At 43.5% G+C, this 25,298-nt stretch overlaps 1 long non-coding RNA gene across 1 annotated transcript; it reads right to left on the bottom strand.

The window, feature by feature from the left end:
* Positions 1–12: 12 nt before the first annotated feature.
* LOC130311508 (uncharacterized) lies at positions 13–24,869 on the bottom strand. Its single transcript, XR_008859853.1, has 3 exons — positions 24,798–24,869; positions 10,156–10,266; positions 13–125 (listed from the first exon to the last, which is right to left on the bottom strand). It is a non-coding gene; the product is annotated as an uncharacterized LOC130311508 (long non-coding RNA).
* Positions 24,870–25,298: the final 429 nt, after the last annotated feature.

Raw genomic sequence — 25,298 nt, 5'->3', positions numbered from 1 at the left:
GCTTTCACTTCTTACCTGTCTACAGAGCATATTGATCGTCCCTTCTGTAACCACATGCACTGGACGCCACTCGGAGCCCCTTGGTTTGTATTGCTGAAGTCATCTTCACATCTACAAGATCATTCCTTTTATTTGATAAAGACATTAAAAGGTTACTCCACTGGAAAACTTTTTTTTTTAAATAAACTGGTGCCAGAAAGTTAAACAGATTTGTAATTTATTTCTATTAAAAAATCTTAATCCTTCCAGTACTTATCAGCTGCTGTTATGATCCACAGGACGTTCTTTTCTTTATGAATTTCCTTTCTGCCTGACCACAGTGTTCTCTACTGACATCTCTGTCCATTTTAGGAACTGTTTGTATGAGCAAATCCCCATAGAAAACCTATCCTGCTCTGGACAGTTCCTAAAATGGACAGAGGTGTCAGAAGAGAGCACTGTGGTGACACAGAAAGTAAATTTAAAAAGAATAGAACTTCCTGTGGATCATAACAGCAGCTGATAATTACTGGAATGATTAAGATTTTTTAATAGAAGTAATTTACAAATCTTTTTAACTTTCTGGCACCTTTTTCATGTACCACTGCCTGCACCAATTTGCCTACTACCTACTGAAGTGCTTCCCATCCTAGAATTAGTATCTATCTAATCCATATGCCTGAGTAACATCTCACCATGTTTTGAACATACTATCATTTCCAATATGTTAGAAAAGATTTTAATCAATGTTCCATCATGGTTTAAGAAACAATAATTCAAAGCCAGCTCCACCCATGTAGTAGAGAGCAAGGAGTTCAATCCCCTATTGTAGTTGAGGATAGCATAATGGCTCCAGCGCTTGATTTCAGTTAATAAAATCACTAAATATGTTCACATCATAATAGCAATTATCTATATCTCATATCAATCTTTCTCATCTCTATCTATTATCTGTCTGTCAATCTCATATCTATCTATCATCCATTTATCTATCTATATATTATCTGCATGCATATATATATATATATATATATATATATATATATAAATATATATATATATATATATATATATTATCCATATATCTATCCATCTCATATTTATCTATCTATCTAGCTAACCTATCGTATCTCTCTCTCTCTCTCTCTCTCTCTCTCTCTCTCTCTATCTCTCTCTCTCTCTATCATCTCATATCTATGTATCTATCTATCTTTCTATCTATATCTCCATAAATGTCTAGTATCTTTCAAGTATGTCTCTGCCTATCCAATACATATCTATCCATAAATCTACCACACCATCTTGTGAAGTTTGTAGTTTGCATCTTATTTTTTTATAATGTATTTATTACATTATATGTAAGGTTTGGTCAAAGTTTTAGTTATAATAGTATTATTATTTGCAATAGCAGCATTGCTATTGCATTTATCCTGATTGTTATTTTTATAATCATCATCATCATCATTTAACTCATCACCACCATTATCCCATTAATGGAAAATTCCACTAAAGAGTGCAAAATGCACTTATTTAGTTCTTCCTGTTGACCAGAGTGCCCCATTACATGTGATTATATAGGAGATACTAGGAGAGGTTTCCAAATTATAAAATAGCAGCAAGAAATGTGGGGTTTGTGTTGTTGTCCTAATCACAATGGCATGATGTTACTCCGAAGTATGGACCTTCTAGAACGCTACAAGGTAGATAGATAAAATATAGATAAGTGTGAGCTAGATAGATAGGAGATAGATAGATAGATAGATAGATAGATAGATAGATAGGAGATGGATAGATAGATAGATAGATAGGAGATGGATATGAGATAGATAGATAGATAGATAGATAGAAAGATAGATATATAGATAATAGATAGATATGAGATAGATAGATAGATAGATAGATGATAGATAGATATAAGATAGATGGATAGATAGATAGATAGACAGATAGATAGGAGATAGATAGATAGATAGATAGATGTGAGAGAGAGAGAGAGAGAGAGAGAGAGAGAGAGAGATAGTAACATAGGTCTAGAGGTAAAAATTCCTTCCTACCTCCAAATATGACAGTCAGAATAAATCCTTGGATCAACGTTCTGTCCCTATAAATCTAGAATCCATAACCAGTGATGTTATTATTCTCCAAAAATGCATCCAGACCCTTTTTAAATTCTTTTACAAAGTTCACCATGACCACCTCCTCAGGCAGAGAATTCCACAGTCTCACTGCTCTTACAGTAAAGAACCCCCGTCTGGGCTGTTGTAGAAACCTTCTTTCCTAAAGACGTCGAGGATGCCACCTTGTTATAGATACAGTCCTGGGTATCAATACATCATGGGAGAGATCTCTGTACTGTCCCCTGATATATTTAGTTATTAGGTCTCCCCTAAGCCTTCTTTTTTCTAAACTAAATAAGCCTAATTCTGATAATCTTTCTGGGTACTGTAGTCCTCCCATTCCCCGTATTACCCTGGTTGCCCGTCTTTGAACCCTCTCTAGCTCCACTATATCTTTCTTGTGCACTGGTGCCCATTACTGTACACAGTATTCTATGTGTGATCTGACTAGTGATTTGTACAGTGGTAGAATTATTTCCTTGTCGTGGACATCTATGCCCCTATTGATGCACCCCATGATTTTATTTGCCTTGGCAGCAGCTGCCAAACACTGGTCACTACAGCTAAATTTACTGTTAACTAAGACTCCCAAGTTGTTTTCCACGTCAGTCGTCCCAAGTGTTCTCCCATTTAATACATAATCCCAGCCCGGATTTTTCTTCCCCATAAGCATTACCTTACATTTATCAGTGTTGAACCTCATCTGCCACTTCCCAGCCCAAACCTCCAACCTATCCAGATCCATTTGTAACAGTGCACTGTTACTGGATTTTGCTAAAGCATTTGATACTGTCCCTCATAGTCGTCTGACAGGTAAGTTAAGGTCTTTGGGCTTGGAAACTTTAGTTTGTAACTGGATTGAACACTGGCTCATGGATCGTACCCAGAGAGTGGTGGTCAATGATTCGTACTCTGATTGGTCCCCGGTTATTAGTGGTGTACCCCAAGGTTCAGTACTGGGCCCGCTGTTGTTTAATTTATTTATCAATGATATAGAACACGGTATTAACAGCTCTGTTTCTATCTTTGCAGATGACACCAAGCTTTGTAGCACAGTACAGTCTATAGAGGATGTGCATAAGTTACAAGATGACTTGGATAGACTAAGTGTCTGGGCATCCACTTGGCAAATGAGGTTCAATGTGGATAAATGTAAAGTTATGCATCTGGGTACTAATAACCTGCATGCATCATATGTCTTAGGGGGGATTAAACTGTCAGAGTCACTGGTAAAGAAGGATCTGGGTGTACTTGTAGATCACAGACTACAGAATAGCATGCAATGTCAGGCTGCTGCTTCCAAAGCCAGCAGGATATTGTCATGTATCAAAAGAGGTATGGACTCAAGGGACAGGGACATAATACTCCCCCTTTATAAAGCATTGGTACGGCCTCACCTGGAATATGCTGTTCAGTTTTGGTCACCTGTCCATAAAAGGGACACTGCGGAGCTGGAAAGGGTGCAGAGACGTGCGACTAAACTAATATGGGGCATGGAACATTTTATCTACGAGGAACGATTAAAGGAGTTACAATTGTTTAGTCTTGAGAAGAGACATTTAAGGGGGGATATGATAAACGTAAATAAGTATATAAATGGCCCATACAAAAAATATGGAGAAAAACTGTTCCAGGTTAAACCCCCCCCAAAGGACGAGGGGGCACTCCCTCCGTCTAGAGAAGAAAAGGTTTAGTCTCAAGGGGCGACACGCCTTCTTTACCATGAGAACTGTGAACTTATGGAACAGTCTACCTCAGGAACTGGTCACAGCAGGAACAATTAATAGCTTTAAAACAGGATTAGATACATTCCTGGAACAAAATAACATTAATGCTTATGCAGAATTATAAAACTACATCCCTTTCCCTTATCCTCTTACACCCTTCACTTCAATTCTCTGGTTGGACTTGATGGACGTATGTCTTTTTTCAACCATACTAACTATGTCTGAACTATGACTATGTCTGAACTGTCCCCTACTGTGTTTACCGCTTTACAGAGTTTAGTATCATCTGCAAAGATTGCTACTTTACTATTCAACCCCTCTACAAGGTCATTAATGAATATATTATATGGGACAGGACCCAAGACTGACCCCTTTGGTACCCCACTAGTAACAGTCACCCAATCAGAATAAGTACCATTAATAACCACCCTCTGTTTCCTATCACTGAGCCAGTTACTTACCCACTTACACACATTCTCCCCCAGCCCAATCCTTCTCATTTTATGCACCATTCGTTTATGTGGCACTGTATCAAATGCTTTGGAAAAATCCATATATACGACATCCAGCGATTCCCACTGGTCCAGTCTGGAGCTCACCTCCTCAAAAAAGCTGATCAGGTTAGTTTGACAGGACCGATCTCTCATAAAGCCATGCTGATATGGAGTCATGCAATTATTTTTATCAAGATGCTCCAAAATAGCATCCCTTAGAAAACCCTCAAACAATTTACATTCAACGGAGGTTAAACAGGTCTATAATTCCCAGGGTCACCCTTTGACCCCTTTTTAAATATTGGCATCACATTTGCCATGCGCCAGTCCTGGAGAATAGTCTCTATAGAGTCCCTGAATATTAAAAATAGGGGTCTGTCTCTTACATCACCTAATTCCTTTAGAACACGGGGGTGAATGCCATCTGGGCCTGGTGATTTGTCTATTTAGATTTTTTGTATGCGGCACTGTACTTCTTCCTGGGTTAGACAGGTGACCTGTACTGAAAAGTTTACCATATCTCGTTGTATTTCACCTGGCATTTCATTTTCCTCGGTGAATACTGTGGAGAAGAATTTGTTTAATATATTTACTTTTTCCTGATCCCCGTTTATAATTTCTTCCTCGTCATATTTTAAAGGGCCTACGCTTTCATTTTTTACATTTTTGCTATTTATATAGTTAAAGAACATTTTGGGGTTAGTTTTACTCTCTTTGGCAATGAGTCTTTCTGCTTTTATCTGTTTTTTACATAATTTACCTTTTTCTCTACAGCTTTTTAATGCTTCTTCACTGCCGTCATTTTTTAGTAGTTTAAATGCTTTATATTTGTCACTTATTGCCCCCTTAACATTTTTATTCATCCATATTGGTTTTCTTTTATTCCTGACCCTTTAATTAATTTCCATAAAGTATAAACCTCTTACAGTGAGAATTTAAAATATTCTTAAAAGTCTTCCATTTAGTGTCAGTATTATTGTTTTTGAGGACATGATCCATATTTATATTGTTAAGGGCTTCTCTGAGTTGGTCAAACTTTGCTTTCCTAAAGTTCATTGTTTTTGTGGCACCTCGAGAGATTCACTTATTAAAGAACAAGTTATAATGTATTATATTATGATCAATATTTACTAGGTGTCCTTTTACCTGCACATTAGTTACTCTGTCAGGTCTGTTGGTTAATATTAAGTCTAGTAGGGTGCCCCCTCTGGGCCAGATAATTGTCTTTAGCTATAGTGGGAAACCTGTTTCCTTTATAAGATTCCCAGGTCTCAGTCTTCCAGTTTATATCAGGATTGTTAAAGTCCCCATTTATTATCACCTCATTCTGATTTGCTGCCTTGTTTATTTGCCTCAGTAATTGATTTTCTGGCTCTTCCATCATGTTTAGTGGCTTATAGCAAACCCCTATCAGAATTTTTTTTATTTTTATCTCCATATATTTCTACCCATAATGACTCCACAATATTGTTTCCCTCCAGTATATCCTCCCGCAGTGCGGCCTCCAGACTGGACTTTACATAAAGACAAACTCCTCCCCCTTTACATTTTGTCCGATCCTTCCTGACTAGACGATAACTCTGTATGTTGACTGCCCAGTCACAGCTATCGTCCAACCAAGTCTCTGTTATACCCACTATGTCATAATTCTCCTCAGACATTATCAACTCCAGTTCGTCAGTTTTTTTGGACAGACTTCTGGCATTAGTAAACATGCAATTCAATGGTACATGTTTTTTTTTCCCTATGAAGCCTATCCCTATTAACTATTCTAAGCCCTCCCTCTGCTCCACCCCAAGTATATTAATAAGTCCCGCCTCTCTATCTACACTAACTTCCCCTTCTACATTGTAGGTTCCCTCCCCTCCAGTCCCTAGTTTAAACACTTCTCCACCCTTCTAGCCATCTTCTCCCCAAGCACAGCTGCACCCTCCCTCAAGGACACTCCACCTACCTCTTACTTTGTCATTGGTGCCAATATGTACCATGATCGCTGGGTCCTCTCCAGCTCCACCCAGCAACCTGTCAACCCCATCCGTGATGTGCCGAACTTGGGCGCCAGGTAGACAACACACTTTTCGACGATCCCGGTCTTTCCCCTTAATAATTGAGTCCCCCACTACCAGAACCTGTCTGGCCTGCCCTGCACTCCTCCTTCCCTCCTTACTGGAGCAGACACTTCCCTGGCGGTCAGAGGCAGGGTCCTACTGCAGTACTGCCAGCTCTGAAATGGCATCCCCCTCACCTGTTTTTTCGCTGCATTTTGAGTGCTGCAGCCATTTTTTGTTTTGTCTCGATCCGGACCTCTGACCATGGACCGTTGGCCAACTGCACCTATTCATTTTTTACACTTGGTTGTGGTGCTCTTCTGATATTTTTTCTATATATAGATAGATACCATACATAATTATGAGAGATAGATAGATAGATAGAAAGATAGATATGATATAGATAGATAGTAAATAATGCAGGCACTTCAAAATAATCCATATATTTAATATTTACAAGTCTTTGCACTTGTAGTGTACAGATAAATAAATCATTATTTGATCCATTTAATGATATTATGGTTTACGTGTGGTTATTTAAATATCATTATATATCTTTTTAAACATATTCCCAATCCTTACAATATGTAACTGTATAAATCCAACACAATCCCCCTCCAGAATCAGGAAAAGGTCTATCTATTCCCATCCTACATATGACCGGCTAGTTCTATTGAATATTATAGATGTCTAACTACACAATTCATTGACATTCTCCATTAATGTCTTTGTCAATAAAAGGAATGAGTTACAGGGCTGAGTTTATTTGGCCCGTCTCATCACAATGTCATCTGTGGTTTTCCACGACTGTAGGTAGATCCACCAAGTTATCTAAAGTAAGTTGTCATGCTACATTAAACAACAATGCCTCAGTGGTTATATAGAAAGTTCAGCTCTGCTGCACCCATGTAGAAATGTGCTCTTTATCCAGCAACTATTCCATTGTATGTTCTTTTTTTTTGGCCTTCTTGAGATCCATAAGTCTTTGTATGAGGATTTGCTCTGAAACGTTAGGCAAGATTCTATCTAAGGTACTTCAACATCTCCAGTTTCCATCTGTAAATTGACAGACCTCTCTCTGGACAGTGAAATACATCAGAGTACAATATTTACTCGCCCAAGATGAAGTAAGATTTATAGAGAGGTCTGACTTCAGCTCAAGAGCCTGAATACTATGTAGAAGGGGGCACTCAACAATGAAACACCCAAAGATTAAGTGTCTGTATGCATTAGCTAGATAAGACTTGAAGTATGGTGTTGTACACATACTGTAGGCTCTTGTTCCTTGTTGAGATATTCCATTATAATATTTCAAATGGTCATTGGTCATCACAAATCTATCCCAGAAATACTTGGGAGACAAGAGTGTGGTTTTAACATTTCATTTATTCATATACACAATAAGTACAATTGCTGACTGGATGCTTAAGAAAAAGTTCTAACTTTTTACTCCATGTTATTTTTAGGCCCAACTTAAAGTACCAAATACAGTATTATTATTGAATTTAGTGTATATCTTGTATGCAGTGAGCTCCTATGCTCCCCCTAGTGGTGGCTGCAGACAGATACAATTTTTGCATTTCTAAAAGTATTACATAGGGATGAGTTTTTTGAGTCAAATACTGCAAAAATAAAGTATGCTCCCCTGCCCTGATCCTCTGCTGCAGCAATTCAGTGATCTCCACTTCTTCCTACTTCTGAAGACGTGCCAACCCTGCAAGGGATGCCTGCTTAGTCAATAACTGAACGAGGCAGGATACCGCTGTGGCCAGTAACAGGCTGAGCAGTTTCTGCTGTCAGAGGCCGCTGTATACCCAAGTGTAAAGACTGCATTTTCTGCCTTTAAGTCTCTTATATGCAGAATGGATGAAACAGTGTTGGCGCATCTCTTGCTTACACGATGACCAGGGCAAATGTCAGGTGCTACATGCTAGGGTCTAATAATCATATGAAAATAATTGTTTTTTAATGTAACTTGGACTCCAGTTACAGAAGTATTTTTTTTTATTACAATGAATATATTATAAAAAAAATCATAGATCAAAATAAAAAGTAGGCATTAGAAATTCCATATGAGGTATAGTTAGATAGTTTTTTTTATTATACTTTATTTTTACAATTTTGGGATCTTCAAGTATTTTAAATTCACAGTTTTTGCCTAAACCTTTCTCTGCAGTGCTACCACAGAAAAAAATGTTTCTTGCATTCACTCTCTATTTTGATTGGGGATCCTGAACATGGACCCCTCTATTCATAAAGAATTATAAAACATTATATAACAATGGATTCAAACTTTGGTGGATGTTTTACATATGATCTGTCAAATATCTATTGTTGCCTTTCATTGAGATTCTAAGGATCATTGCTTGTAAGACTGGTTTCACACCGGTGTACTCCAGGTGCATTTTTAAATCTATATTACAACAGTGAGTCCTGGCCTGACCGGTGGTGGGATGATAGTTCAGGTGGTACTGCTTGGACTTGCCCCAGGGTACCCAACCATATGCTATGGGCTGTTTACAAAACCCTCCAAGCTGTAGTCATGCAAAACCCCCTTGGCTCTTTCAAGAGTCAATTTCTCCTACAGTCCCAGCAGACTCCTCTGAAATGAACACTCGCCAGGTTGACAAATGTGTTCATCCTTAGACACTGTCTGCACAGAGTTCTATAAGCGGCTCACTTTTGTGGATAGACTACCTCAGCACACCAAGACCAGGTCAGCACACTATTTTCTCTCCAAGGCTCACTCGATGATGTTGAGAAGAACGATCTCACCTGCTGGTCCCAAAAAGTATTCTAGACAACACAATGTTGACCAAGCACTGAGCGGGCAGAGTATATGGCTCCCTGCTACTGCAGGTGCGCTCGTGTCTGAGCTAGAGACCGGACCTCAGGGTTGTTGCCCCATGGAGAGGACCCTCCTGTTTACTGTCTGCCCCCACACGGCCAGGCTTTAGGAGCAAACTATACATGTGTGATTTTCTTTACAGGAACTGAATATCTGGGGGTGCCTTATAATTGTGCTCTGTGTTACTGGGGAAACTTAGTCCCATAGAACTGGAAATATACAGTATCTATTGCTTTGGTATAATTATTTTTACAAAGCGTGACACTAATGTGGAACCTTTAGTGTGATCTCTTGATACCTCTTTTGTCTCCCTGTTAGGTGTTGGAGCTATACCTGCAGGATGCATATTGATGACCCCACATTCCCCCTGATGACGCCATAGATTGTGGCAGAAAGGAAGCAGATTGTTGGTCTCTTTAATATTTCACACACTGTTCATATAATGGTTATTTACTGTATTTGATGAGGTGTGCTGTCGGTCCGACGTAAGACCAGTTTCTACTAACAACATTTTTTATAGGTGTTGGGTTCACAGGTAGAAATGGTAAACTTATAGCTATATTTAATACAAGTTAAGTTTTAATGCACTTTCCTCTTTTTTTAGACAACACACTGTGCAGTATTTCCACAGACCCTGCGTTACCCACTTCTGCCTTCAGTTTTCCACCACCTTCACTGAAATAGACACTCTGCATCGGATACACAATGCTTTCCCCGGCAAACAAGCCCACTGTCATTTTCAGGTCTAGTAAAAGTTGTGAGAGAATGATATCCGTATACCTGGTACTTGACAACCTTTGACCTTTTCAAAAACATGTCATTGATTTTCAGCTGTCCATGATGATATATCTTGTCTATCCATCTTATTTTACTGACCCAAAGGCCAACACAACTAAAACAAGAACAACCTGCTTGTTCACTCCTAGAACACAGATCACCTACCCCAGCCATGACCAACCAGTTACACTGCTCCCAGGGTCTTCTATAACTTTTTTCAGCTTCAGCCTCAAACATTTTTTTTAATGAACTTTCTAAAATCTTCTATTTCATTTCCTGTTATAAAAAAACAAATTGTTCAGTACAACTGCATAATGTTATCAATTATACATTGTTATGCAATGCTACCAGTTGCTCTACAATAATAATACATTTGAAAGGGTTCATAGTCAAGCAGATGGTGCCTAAAAATTATTCTTAACATTTCTTATTGCTTATAGAGCAGCAACACAACGGGGCACTTATCAAAACCTGTGTACAGGAAGAGTGGCAAGTGCCCATAGCAACCAATCAGATTGCTGCTGTCATTTTTAATAGGCCTTTTGAAGCAATCTGATTGGCGACTATAGGCAACTGCACCACTCTACCTCTGCACAGGTTTTGATGAATCTCCCCCATTGTGTGCACACTAGAACCAATTTCTTAGGACTTGTATTTTTTAGTGTGCATAGGAAAACCATACAGACACAAAGAGTACATGCAGAGGTTACAGAGAAGATGACTGCTGAGTAATATAATATTTTTAGTAAACAAGTTTATGTGACATTAGGATTTAGGACTCATTGTAATATTGAGCTCTAAAATAGATGAAGGTATTTAGCAGGAGAGGTTTGCTTTGGGCTTTGCTCCTACTCTGGACAGCTCCTGGCACAGAGGTGTCAGCAGAGAGCACTGTGGTCAGATTGGAAAGAGCTACACAACTTTCTCTAGAACATACAGCAGCTGACAAGTATTGCGGGCCTTAATATTTTTACTGAGTGGATGCATGGAATATTCCTGTAGTCGTGGCCGCTGCACATATATTGAATGAGTTTATGCATGGGATAGGCATAAGGATATGCTTCATATAAGATAGGGAGAGGGACTTTTTATATAGTATTCAGAATATTGGGAAGACCAGATGGGTCAAATTGGTCTAATCTGCAGACACATTTTATGTTTCAAATCTTCATACCTTTCTGGCACTAGTTGATTTAAAAAATATATATATATAACCACCACACTACCCTACCCCTTTAAAGGGGTACTCCGCCCCTGGACATGTCATCGACTATCCAAAGGGGTACACATCCATCCAGCCCCCTCCCATAGACATCCCCTATCCTTTGGATAGGGGATAAAATGTCAAGGGGCGGAGATATGACATTGGGCTGATGAGGATAAATGGACTATTACTGCATAGCAGAGCTTACCTTACCATCTGAAGATATTATTATGAGGCCTATTTAGAGGCCTGGGCTCATGTCTGCCCAATATACTGAATAAGATGACTAGTCCCTGGCCCTATCTTTTATGAAGGATAGCCTTATACCTATCCCATAAAGTGCTTTAACTCCTTCACTCTGTTTGAAGCAACCACTTCTGCAGGAAGGCTATTCCATGCATCCATTACTCTCTCAGTAAAATAATACTTCCTGATATTACTGCAGAAACCTTTGTCCCCCTAATTTAAACTATGTCCTCTTGTGGTAGTTTTTCTTCTTTTAACCCCTTAAGGATCCTTGACGTATGCGTACGTCATGACACCCTGGTAATTAACCCCTTAAGGACCAGGCCATTTTACACCTTAGGACCAGAGCGTTTTTTGAACATCTGACCACTGTCACTTTAAACATTAATAACTCCGGAATGCTTTTACCTATCATTCTGATTCCGAGAATGCTTTTTCGTGACATATTCTACTTTATGTTATTGGTAAAATTTTGTCGATAATTGCATTGTTTCTTATTGAAAAATTCCAAAATTCCTAACTTTGAAGCTCTCTGCTTGTAAGGAAAATGGATAATCCTAATAATTTTTTTTTATTCACATATACAATATGTCCACTTTATGTTTGCATCATAAAATTTACGTGTTTTTACTTTTGGAAGACACCAGAGGGCTTCAAAGTTCAGCAGCAATTTTCCAATTTTTCACAAAATTTCCAAAATCACAATTTTTCAGGGACCAGTTCAGGTTTGAAGTGGATTTGAAGGGTCTTCATCTTAGAAATAGCCCACAAATGACCCCATTATAAAAACTGCAGCCCCAAAGTATTCAATATGACATTCAGTCAGCATTTTAACCCTTTAGGTGTTTCACAGGAATAGCAGCAAAGTGAAGGAGAAAATTCACAATCTTCATTTTTTACACTCACATCTTCTTGTAGACCTAATTTTTGAATTTTTACAAGGGGTAAAAGGAGAAAATGTATACTTATATTTGTAGCCCAATGTGTCTCGAGTAAGCACATACCTTATATGTCTATGTAAATTGTTCGGCGGGCGCAGTAGAGGGCTCAGAAGCGAAGGAGCGACAAGGGGATTTTGGAGAGTACGTTTTTCTGAAATGGTTTTTGGGGGGCATGTTGCATTTAGGAAGCCCCTATGGTGCCAGAACAGGAAAAAAAACACATGCCATACCATTTTGGAAACTAGACCCCTTGAGGAATGTAACAAGGAATAAAGAGAGCCTTAATACCCCACAGGTGTTTCACGACTTTGCATATGTAAAAAAAATGTTTAAAAAATTCACAAAAATGTGTGTTTCCCCCCCAAATTTCACATTTATGCAAGGGTTAATAGCAGAAAATACCCCCCAAAATTTGTAACCCCATCTCTTCTGGGTATGGAGGTACCCCATAAGTTGACCTGAAGTGCACTACGGGCGAACTACAATGCTCAGAAGAGAAGGAGTCATATTTGGCTTTTTGAGAGCAAATTTTGCTCGGGGGGCATGTCACATTTAGGAAGCCCCTATGGTGCCAGGACAGCAAAATAACCCCCACATGGCATACCATTTTGGAAACTAGACCCCTTGAGGAACGTAACAAGGGGTACAGTGAGCATTTACCCTCCACTGGTGTCTGTCAGATCTTTGGAACAGTGGGCTGTACAAAATTTTTTATTTGCACAGCCCACTGTTCCAAAGATCTGTCAGACACCAGTGGGGTGTAAATTCTTACTGCACCCCTCATTACATTCCGTGAGGGGTGTAGTTTCCGAAATGGGGTCACATGTGGGTTTTTGTTTTTTTTGCGTTTGTCCAAACCGCTGTAACAATCAGCCACCCCTGTGCAAATCACCTCAAATGTACATGGTGCACTCTCCCTTCTGGGCCTTGTTGTGCCCCCCCAGAGCACTTTGCGCCCACATATGGGGTATCTCCGTAGTCAGGAGAAATTGTATTACAAATTTTGGGGGGCTTTTTTTCCCTTTTAACTCTTGTCTAAATGAAAAGTATAGGGCAACACCAGCATGTTAGTGTAAAAAATAAAACATTTTTACACTAACATGCTGGTGTAGACCCCAACTTCACCTTTTCATAAGGGGTGAAAGGAGAAAAAGCCCCCCAAAATTTATTAGGCAATTTCTCCCGAGTACGGCGATACCCCATATGTGACCCTAAACTGTTGCCTTGAAATACGACAGGGCTCCGAAGTGAGAGCGCCATGTGCATTTGAGGCCTGAATTAGGGATTTGCATAGGGGTGGACATAGGGGTATTCTACGCCAGTGATTCCCAAACAGGGTGCCTCCAGCTGTTGTAAAACTCCCAGCATGCCTGGACAGTCAACGGCTGTCCCGCAATACTGGGAGTTGTTGTTTTACAACAGCGGGAGGCTCCATTTTGGAAACAGTGGCGTACCAGACGTTTTTCATTTTTATTGGGGAGGGGGGCTGTGTAGGGGTATGTGTATATGTAGTGTTTTTTACTTTTTATTTTATTCTGTGTTAGTGTAGTGTAGTGTAGTGTTTTTAGGGTACAGTCACACGGGATTACAGCGAATTTCCTGCTGCGAGTTTGACCTGCCGTGCAAAATTTGCTGCATTGCAAACTTGCAGCCTGATACTCACTGTAAGCCCCCTGCCCATGTGAATGTATCCTGTACATTCACAGGGGGGGGAACCTCCAGCTGTTGCAAAACTACAACTCCCAGCATGCACGGTCTATCAGTTGGGAGTTGTGGTTTTGCAACAGCTGGAGGCACACGGGTTGGGAAACACTGAATTAGGAAACAGAATGTTTCCCAACCAGTGTGCCTCCAGTTGTTGCAAAACCACAACTCCCAAACATTCTCAGGCATGCTGGAAGTAGTAGTTCGGCAACATCTTTAGAGCCAGATGTTGCCGAACTACAACTCCCAGCATGCTTGGAGTTGTAGTTTTGCAACATCTGGAGGACTACAGTTTGCAGACCACTAATACAGTGGTTCCCAATCTGTGCCCTTCCAGATGTTGCAAAACTACAACTCCCAGTATGCCAAAACTGTCCAGGCATGCTGAGAGTTGTAGTTCTGCAACATCTGAAGGGCCAGATGTTATAGAACTACAACTCCCAGCATGCCTGGACAGTAAGGGCATGCTGAGGATGTGTAGTTTTGCAACATCTGGAAGCGCACAGTGGTCTCCAAACTGGGGACCTCCAGATGTTGCAAAACTACAACTCCCAGCATGCCCAGACGCCAAGGGCTGTCTGGGCATGCTGGGAGTTGTAGTATACAGGGTCCCAATACAGCAATGCATGTCACATTACGGCGACGTGCATTGCTGTAAAGGGCCCGACCGCGGCTGAAGAGGAACTCACCTGTCGCCGCCGCCGCCGTCTTCATCACCGGGATCCGGGTCTTCAGGGACGATGTAAGTACCAGCACTTCCCCGTCCCCCGCTGTGTCCTCCGGTCTTCTTCCCGTCCTCTCTGGACTTCCAGGGGCCGGGCAGGGCGGGAGGAAGTAACCGCCCCCCCCCTGCAATTGGTCGGTTAACTGTTACGCCGAGCGCTCCGGGTCCCCGCTCCTCCCCGGAGCGCTCGCTACACTTCCCTCACTGCAGCGCCCCGGTCGGTTCCACGGACCCGGGGCGCTGCGTTACCACCTCCGGCCGGGATGCGATTCGCGATGCGGGTAGCGCCCGCTCGCGATGCGCACCCCGGCTCCCGTACCTTACTCGCTCCCCGTCAGTTCTGTCCCGGCGCGCGCGGCCCCGCTCCCTAGGGCGCGCGCGCGCCGGGTCTTTGCGATTTAAAGGGCCACTGCACCGCTGATTGGTGCAGTGGTTCCAATTAGTGTTTACACCTGTGCACTTCCCTATATCACCTCACTTCCCCTTCACTCCCTCGCCGGATCTTGTTGCCCTAGTGCCAGTGAAAGCGTTCCTTGTGTGTTCCTTGCCTGTGATTCCAGACCTTCTGCCGTTGCCCCTGACTACGATCCTTGCTGCCTGCCCCGACCTTCTGCTACGTCCGACCTTGCTTCTGTCTACTCCCTTGTACCGCGCCTATCTTCAGCAGCCAGAGAGGTTGAGCCGTTGCTAGGGGATACGACCTGGTCACTACCGCCGCAGCAAGACCATCCCGCTTTGCGGCGGGCTCTGGTGAAAACCAGTAGTGACTTAGAACCGATCCTCTAGCACGGTCCACGCCAATCCCTCTCTGGCACAGAGGATCCACTACCTGCCAGCCGGCATCGTGACAGTAGATCCGGCCATGGATCCCGCTGAAGTTCCTCTGCCAGTTGTCGCTGACCTCACCACGGTGGTCGCCCAGCAGTCACAACAGATTGCGCAACAAGGCCAACAGCTGTCTCAACTGACTGTTATGCTACAACAGTTACTACCACAGCTCCAGCAATCATCTCCTCCGCCAGCTCCTGTACCTCCTCCGCAGCGAGTGGCCGCTTCTGGAATACGACTATCCTTGCCGGATAAATTTGATGGGGACTCTAAGTTTTGCCGTGGCTTTCTTTCCCAATGTTCATTACACTTGGAGATGATGTCGGACCAGTTCCCCACTGAAAGGTCTAAGGTGGCTTTCGTAGTCAGCCTGCTGTCTGGAAAAGCCCTGGCTTGGGCCACACCGCTCTGGGACCGCAATGACCCCGTCACTGCCTCTGTACACTCCTTCTTCTCGGAAATTCGAAGTGTCTTTGAGGAACCTGCCCGAGCCTCTTCTGCTGAGACTGCCCTGTTGAACCTGGTCCAGGGTAATTCTTCCGTTGGCGAGTATGCCGTACAGTTCCGTACCCTTGCTTCAGAATTATCCTGGAATAATGAGGCACTCTGCGCGACCTTTAAAAAAGGCCTATCCAGCAACATTAAAGATGTTCTGGCTGCACGAGAAATCCCTGCTAACCTACATGAACTCATCCATCTTGCCACTCGCATTGACATGCGTTTTTCCGAACGGCGTCAGGAGCTCCGCCAGGATATGGACTCTGTTCGCACGAGGCGTTTCTTCTCCCCGGCTCCTCTCTCCTCTGGTCCCCTGCAATCTGTTCCTGTGCCTCCCGCCGTGGAGGCTATGCAGGTCGACCGGTCTCGCCTGACACCCCAAGAGAGGACACGACGCCGCATGGAGAATCTCTGCCTGTACTGTGCTAGTACCGAACACTTTCTGAAGGATTGTCCTATCCGTCCTCCCCGCCTGGAAAGACGTCCGCTGACTCCGCACAAAGGTGAGACAGTCCTTGATGTCTACTCTGCTTCTCCACGTCTTACTGTGCCTGTGCGGATGTCTGCCTCTGCCTTCTCCTTCTCTGCTGTGGCCTTCTTGGACTCTGGATCTGCAGGAAATTTCATCTTAGCCTCTCTCGTCAACAAGTTCAACATCCCGGTGACCAGTCTCGCCAGACCCCTCTACATCAATTGTGTAAACAATGAAAGATTGGACTGTACTATACGTTTCCGCACGGAGCCCCTTCTAATGTGCATCGGATCTCATCACGAGAGGATTGAACTGTTGGTCCTCCCCAATTGCACTTCTGAAATCCTTCTTGGACTTCCCTGGCTTCAACTCCATTCCCCAATCCTGGATTGGTCCACTGGGGAGATCAAGAGTTGGGGGCCCTCTTGTTCCAAGGACTGCTTAAAACCGGTTCCCAGTAAACCTTGCCGTGTCCCTGTGCTTCCTCATGTAACCGGTCTCCCTAAGGCCTATATGGACTTTGCGGACGTTTTTTGCAAAAAACAAGCTGAGACTCTACCTCCTCACAGGCCTTATGATTGTCCCATTGACCTCCTCCCGGGCACTACTCCACCCCGGGGCAGAATCTATCCTCTGTCCGTCCCAGAGACTCTTGCCATGTCTGAATACGTCCAAGAAAATTTAAAAAAGGGCTTTATCCGTAAATCCTCCTCTCCTGCCGGAGCCGGATTTTTCTTTGTGTCCAAAAAAGATGGCTCTCTACGTCCTTGCATTGACTACCGCGGTCTTAATAAAATCACGGTTAAGAACCGCTACCCCCTACCCCTCATCTCTGAACTCTTTGATCGTCTCCAAGGTGCCCATATTTTTACCAAACTGGACTTAAGAGGTGCTTATAATCTCATCCGCATCAGAGAGGGGGATGAATGGAAAACGGCATTTAACACCAGAGATGGACACTTTGAGTATCTGGTCATGCCCTTTGGTCTATGCAACGCCCCTGCCGTCTTCCAAGACTTTGTTAATGAAATTTTTCGTGATCTACTATACTCCTGTGTTGTTGTATATCTGGACGATATCCTGATTTTTTCTGCCAATCTAGAAGAACACCGCCAGCATGTCCGTATGGTTCTTCAGAGACTTCGTGATAATCAACTCTATGCCAAAATAGAGAAATGTCTGTTTGAATGCCAATCTCTTCCTTTTCTAGGATACTTGGTCTCTGGCCAGGGACTACAAATGGACCCAGATAAACTCTCTGCCGTCTTAGATTGGCCACGCCCCTCCGGACTCCGTGCCATCCAACGTTTTTTGGGGTTCGCCAATTATTACAGGCAATTTATTCCACATTTTTCTACCATTGTGGCTCCTATTGTGGCTTTAACAAAAAAAAATGCCGATCCCAAGTCCTGGCCTCCTCAAGCGGAAGACGCCTTTAAACGACTCAAGTCTGCCTTTTCTTCGGCTCCCGTGCTCTCCAGACCTGACCCATCTAAACCCTTCCTATTGGAGGTTGATGCCTCCTCAGTGGGAGCTGGAGCTGTCCTTCTACAAAAAAACTCTTCCGGGCATGCTGTTACTTGTGGGTTTTTTTCCAGGACCTTCTCTCCGGCGGAGAGGAACTACTCCATCGGGGATCGAGAGCTTCTAGCCATTAAATTAGCACTTGAGGAATGGAGGCATCTGCTGGAGGGATCAAGATTTCCAGTTATTATTTACACCGATCACAAGAACCTCTCCTACCTCCAGTCTGCCCAACGGCTGAATCCTCGTCAGGCCAGGTGGTCTCTGTTCTTTGCCCGATTTAATTTTGAAATTCACTTTCGGCCTGCTGATAAAAACATTAGGGCCGATGCTCTCTCTCGTTCCTCAGATGCCTCTGAAATTGAACTCTCTCCTCAACACATCATTCCTCCTGACTGCCTGATTTCCACTTCTCCAGCCTCCATCAGGCAAACTCCTCCAGGAAAGACCTTTGTTTCTCCACGCCAACGCCTTGGGATCCTCAAATGGGGTCACTCCTCCCATCTCGCAGGTCATGCGGGCATCAAGAAATCTGTGCAACTCATCTCTCGCTTCTATTGGTGGCCGACTCTAGAGACTGATGTGGTGGACTTTGTGCGAGCCTGCACTATCTGTGCCCGGGATAAGACTCCTCGCCAGAAGCCCGCTGGTTTTCTTCATCCTCTACCTGTCCCCGAACAACCTTGGTCTCTGATTGGTATGGATTTTATTACTGACTTACCCCCATCCCATGGCAACACTGTTATTTGGGTGGTCGTTGATCGATTCTCCAAAATGGCACATTTCATCCCTCTTCCTGGCCTTCCTTCAGCGCCTCAGTTGGCTAAACAATTTTTTGTACACATTTTTCGTCTTCACGGGTTGCCTACACAGATCGTCTCGGATAGAGGCGTCCAATTTGTGTCTAAATTCTGGAGGGCTCTCTGTAAACAACTCAAGATTAAATTAAATTTTTCTTCTGCATACCATCCTCAATCCAATGGACAAGTAGAGAGAATTAACCAGATCTTGGGTGACTATTTACGACATTTTGTTTCCTCCCGCCAGGATGACTGGGCAGATCTTCTACCTTGGGCCGAATTCTCGTATAATTTCAGAATCTCTGAATCTTCCTCCAAATCTCCGTTTTTCGTGGTGTACGGCCGTCACCCTCTTCCCCCCCTCCCTACCCCCTTGCCCTCTGGTCTGCCCGCTGTGGATGAAATTTCTCGTGATCTTTCCACCATATGGAAAGAGACCCAAAATTCTCTCTTACAGGCTTCTTCTCGCATGAAGAGATTCGCAGATAAGAAAAGAAGAGCTCCTCCCATTTTTTCCCCTGGAGACAAGGTATGGCTCTCCGCTAAATATGTCCGTTTCCGTGTCCCGAGCTATAAGTTGGGACCACGCTATCTTGGTCCTTTTAAAGTTTTGTGTCAAATTAATCCTGTCTCTTACAAACTTCTTCTTCCTCCTTCTCTTCGTATCCCTAATGCCTTTCACGTCTCTCTTCTTAAACCTCTCATCCTCAACCGTTTTTCTCCTAAATCTGTTCCTCCCACTCCTGTTTCCGGCTCCTCGGACATCTTCTCTGTCAAAGAGATTTTGGCCTCTAAAAAGGTCAGGGGAAGAACTTTTTTTTTAGTGGATTGGGAGGGTTGTGGTCCAGAAGAGAGGTCCTGGGAACCTGAGGACAATATCCTGGACAAAAGTCTGATCCTCAGGTTCTCAGGCCCCAAGAAGAGGGGGAGACCCAAGGGGGGGGGTACTGTTACGCCGAGCGCTCCGGGTCCCCGCTCCTCCCCGGAGCGCTCGCTACACTTCCCTCACTGCAGCGCCCCGGTCGGTTCCACGGACCCGGGGCGCTGCGTTACCACCTCCGGCCGGGATGCGATTCGCGATGCGGGTAGCGCCCGCTCGCGATGCGCACCCCGGCTCCCGTACCTTACTCGCTCCCCGTCAGTTCTGTCCCGGCGCGCGCGGCCCCGCTCCCTAGGGCGCGCGCGCGCCGGGTCTTTGCGATTTAAAGGGCCACTGCACCGCTGATTGGTGCAGTGGTTCCAATTAGTGTTTACACCTGTGCACTTCCCTATATCACCTCACTTCCCCTTCACTCCCTCGCCGGATCTTGTTGCCCTAGTGCCAGTGAAAGCGTTCCTTGTGTGTTCCTTGCCTGTGATTCCAGACCTTCTGCCGTTGCCCCTGACTACGATCCTTGCTGCCTGCCCCGACCTTCTGCTACGTCCGACCTTGCTTCTGTCTACTCCCTTGTACCGCGCCTATCTTCAGCAGCCAGAGAGGTTGAGCCGTTGCTAGGGGATACGACCTGGTCACTACCGCCGCAGCAAGACCATCCCGCTTTGCGGCGGGCTCTGGTGAAAACCAGTAGTGACTTAGAACCGATCCTCTAGCACGGTCCACGCCAATCCCTCTCTGGCACAGAGGATCCACTACCTGCCAGCCGGCATCGTGACATTAACTAACCGAAGAATTGCAGGGGATCGGAGGAGGTGGCAGGCTTGCCACCTCACTCCTAGCCTTCAGCATGGTCCTGGCTGTCTGTGACAGCCGGGATCATGCAAAATTACCGGGCGGTCGGGTCCCAGAGACCCGATCAGCCCGGTATCGCCGCAGATCGCAAGGGCGATTTCCCTTGCGATTTGCGGCTATCGCCGACATGGGGGGCCTACATGGCCCTCCTCGGCGTTTGCCCTGGATGCCTGCTGAAGGATTTCAGCAGGCACCCGGTTCCGATCTCTGCCCGGCGAGCGGCAGGGACCGGAAAACGCCATGACGTCCTGGGACATCATTGGTCCTTAAGGCCCAGGGTGCCATGACGTCCCTGCGCATCGGGCGGGGATTGGACAGGGATGCCTGCTGAAATCATTCAGCAGGCATTCCGTGCAAACGCCCATGTCGGCGATTGCGGCAAATCGCAAGTGAAATCACACTTGCGATTTGCGCGATTCCGGGTCATTACGGGTCTATGGTGACCCGGAATAGAAGGGGGATCACGGGTGTCCATGACACCTACAATCCCCCTGAAGCAATAGGAGTGAGGTGGCAGGGGTGCCACCCCTCCTATCCCTGCTATTGGTGGTCTAGACGCGTCCACCAATAGCAGATCGGGGAGCGGGGGGGTTAACTTTCGTTTTCCCCATCCTACCCACCCACAATAGGCGGGGCAGGATGGGGAAACGACACAGGACCGGGCGCCGAAGATCCACTTACCGATCCGGAGGCTGCGGGCGACGGAGATCGGCGGACAGCGACGGAGATCGGCAGGCGGCGACGTCGTCCGGCTGGATCCTACTGAAGCCAGGGAGTTGCCTAGCAACATCTGGAGGGTACAGTCTGAGACCACTAGATAGTGGTCTCTAACTGTAGCCCTCCAGATGTTGCAAAACTACAACTCCCAGCATGCCCAGACAGCTGTTTGGGCATGCTGGAATATGTAGTTTTGTAACAGCTGGAGGGCTACAGTTTGAGACCACTATCTAGTGGTCTCTAAACTGTATCCCTCCAGATCTTGCAAAACTACAACTCCTAGCATGCCCAAACAGCTGTTTGCTGTCCGGGCATGCTGGGATTTATAGTTTTGCAACATCTGGAGGGTCACAGTTTGGAGATCACTTTGCAGTGTTCTGTAAAACTGTAGCCCTCCAGATGTTGCAAAACTGCAAATCCCATCATGCCCAAACAGCTGTCTCGGCATGCTGGGAGTTGTAGTTGCGTACCTCCAGCTGTTGCATGACTACATCTCCCAACATGCCTTTCGGTGATCAGTACATGCTGGGAGTTGTAGTTTTGCAACAGCTGGAGGCACACTGGTTGGAAAATACTGAGTTAGATAACAGAAGCTAACTGAAGGTTTTCCAACCAGTGTGCCTCCATGCTGGGAGTTGTAGTTGCGTACCTCCAGCTGTTGCAAAACTACAACTCCCAGCATGCACGAGATAGTACATGCTGGGAATTGTAGTTTTGAAACAGCTGGAGGTTTGCCCCCCCCCCCCCCCCCCCCCCCCCATGTGAACGTACAGGGTACAGGGTGTTGCCCCATACTTTTTATTTTCACAAGCGTTAAAAGGAAAATTTGTAACGTAATTTCTCCTGAGTACGGAAATACCCCATATGTGGGCGTAAAATGCTCTGCAGGTGCACAACAAGGCTCAGGAGTGAGAGCGCACTATGTACATTTGAGGCCTAAATTGGTGATTTGCACAGGGATGGCTGATTTTACAGCGGTTCTGACATAAATGCAAAAAAAGAAATTCCCACATGTGACCCCATTTTGGAAACTACACCCCTCACGTAATGTAATAAGGGGTATAGTGAGCATTTACACCCCACAGGTGTCTGACAGATTTTTGGAACAGTGGTCCGTGAAAATGAAAAATGTAATTTTTCATTTGCACAGCCCACTGTTCCAAAGATCTGTCAAACGCCAGTGGGGTGTAAATACTCACTGCACCCCTTATTAAATTCTGTGAGGGGTGTAGTTTCCAAAATAGGGTCACATGTGGGGGGGTCCACTGTTCTGGCACCACAGAGGACTTTGTAAACGCACATGGCCCCCGACTTCCATTCCAAACTATTTTTCTTCCCAAAAGCCCAATGGTGCTCCTTCTCTTCGGAGCATTTTAGTGCACCAGCAGAGCACTTGACATCCACACATGGGGTATTTCCATACTCAGAAGAGATGGGGTTACAAATTTTGAGGGGCATTTTGTCCTATTATCCCTTGTAAACATTTAAAATTTTAGGGAAAACCAGCATTTTAGTGAAAAAAAAAAAAAAAAACATTTACACATCCAAAAGTCGTCAAACACCTGTGGGGTGTTAAGGCTCAATGGACCCCTTGTTACGTACCTTGAGGGGTGTAGTTTCCAAAATAGTATAGTATGCCATGTGTTTTTTTTTTTTGCTGTCCTGGCACCATAGTGGCTTCCTAAATGGGACATGCCCCCAAAACTATTTCAGCAAAATTTGCTTTTCAAAAGCCAAGTGTGACTCCTTCTCTTCTGAGCATTATAGTTTGCCCGCAAAGCATTTTACGTCCTAATATGGGGTGTTTCCATACTCAGAAGAGATGGGGTTACAAATTTTGGGGGGCATTTTGTCGGATTATCCCTTGTAAAAATGTTAAATTTGAGGGAAAACTAGCATTTTAGTATAAAAAAATAAAAAATAATTTACACATCCAACTTTAACGAAAAGCCGTCAAACACCTGTGAGGTGTTAAGGCTCACTAGTCCCCTTGTTACATGCCTTGAGGGGTGTAGTTTCCAAAATAGTATGCAATGTGGGTTTTATTTTTGCTGTTCTGGCACCATAGGGGCTTCCTTAATGTGACATGCCCCCCAAAAACCATTTCAGAAAAACTCACTCTCCAAAATCCCACTGTCGCTCCTTCCCTTCTGAGCCCTCTACTGCGCCCGCCGAACACTTGACATACACATATGAGGTATTTCCTTACTCAAGAGAAATTGGGTTACACATTTTTGGAAGAATTCTCTCATTTTACCTCTTGTAAAAATGCAATAACTGGGTCTACAAGAACATGCCAGTGTAAAAAATGAAGATTTTGACTTTTTCTCCTTCAATTTACTGCTATTCCTGTGAAACACCTAAAGGGTTAAAAAACCTTTTGAATGTCATTTTGAATATTTTGTGGGGTGCAGTTTTTATAATGGGTCATTTGTGGGGTATTTCTAATAAGAAGGTCCTTCAAATCCACTTCAAAACAGCACTGGTCCCTGAAAAATTTCGATTTTGAAAATTTTGTGAAAAATTTGAAAATTGCTGCTGTACTTTGAAGCCCTCTGGTGTCTTCCAAAAGTAAAAACATGTCAACTTTATGATGGAAACATAAAGTAGACATATTGTGTATGGGAATCAATACATAATTTATTTGGAATATTCATTTTCCTTATAAGCAGAGAGCTTTTTTTTCATCAAATTTGTGAATTTTTTACCAAGAAATGATGCAAGTATCAACAACATTTTACCACTAACATAAAGTAGAATATGTCACGAAAAAACAAACTCGGAATCAGAATGGCAGGTAAAAGCATCTCAAAGTTAGTAATGTTTAAAGTGACAGTGGTCAGATGTGCAAAAAATGGCCGTGTCCTACAGTGAAAATTGGTTGGGTCCTTAAGGGGTTAAATATACTCCCCTCCTTTACCGTGTTGATTCCCTTTATTTATTTAAAAGTCTCTATCATATCTCCTCTGTCTCTTCTTTCTTCTATACATGTTAAGGGCTTTTATCCTTTCCCAGTAAGTTTTATCCCACAATCCATGTACTAGTTTAGTATCTTCTCTGAACTCTCTCTAGAGTATCTATATCCTTCTGGAGATACAGTCTCTATATAGTGTTTTGTACTGATTAAAAATATTCCTATGGAGCTTCTCCTGTATTCAAGATTATGTAATGGAAATATTGAATTCAATTCTGTGGGATGTGCGGTCATTGTTTGGCTTGTGGCTTTTGCTGGATTGCTATTTATATGTGTGGAAGAGCACTACTTTTTGTGGTGCCCACCTATTTTCTATATATATATATATATATATATATATATATATAAAACATGCTCTCTTTTCTTGCAAAATGTAAGTGGCTTTAAAGGGTGTGTGACAAAAGGTATAAAGCAACTTTGCAATTTTAGATAAAAAAAATCCTTACCATTTCATGTATACACCTTTACGTTGCATCCTCCTATGTATCTCCCTTAATCTGCACTCTCATATACTGTCTGTATGTAAGCAAGAAGATGAGGCATAAGGAATGAAATAACACAGAACTGTAGAGCCATAGTACAAACACTTTGTAGTCTTTTACCATAGCGTTATTTACATAATCATAGTAGCTGTATAGACAAAATGGTAGGGTGACTTGTAACGTTTTTTTTTTTGGTTTGTTTGTTTTTTATAAACACTGTTGCAACATTTTTTTTTGTTCTGTCCCCAGAATCCATTCTTTTTATTTTAAACTTACCTGTATGAGTTCTTTATAGATAGAATAAAGTATGGGATTTTGTAACTAAGACCAGTGCTGGAATTGTTTACCTCCCTTCTTACTAATTTTTTTAACCCCTATCCTGCTGCTGTGATTTTTTGACCTTTTTTTTTTTTGCTTCTTGCTCAGACATAAAACAGCAGCAGCTTCCTACTATTTTCAATTGGA

Source organism: Hyla sarda, chromosome 1 (genome assembly GCF_029499605.1).
Source record: "Hyla sarda isolate aHylSar1 chromosome 1, aHylSar1.hap1, whole genome shotgun sequence".
Taxonomy (NCBI): domain Eukaryota; kingdom Metazoa; phylum Chordata; class Amphibia; order Anura; family Hylidae; genus Hyla; species Hyla sarda.
The sequence above is the reverse complement of the archived record's forward strand: the minus strand, read 5'-3'. Positions and strand labels throughout refer to the sequence as shown.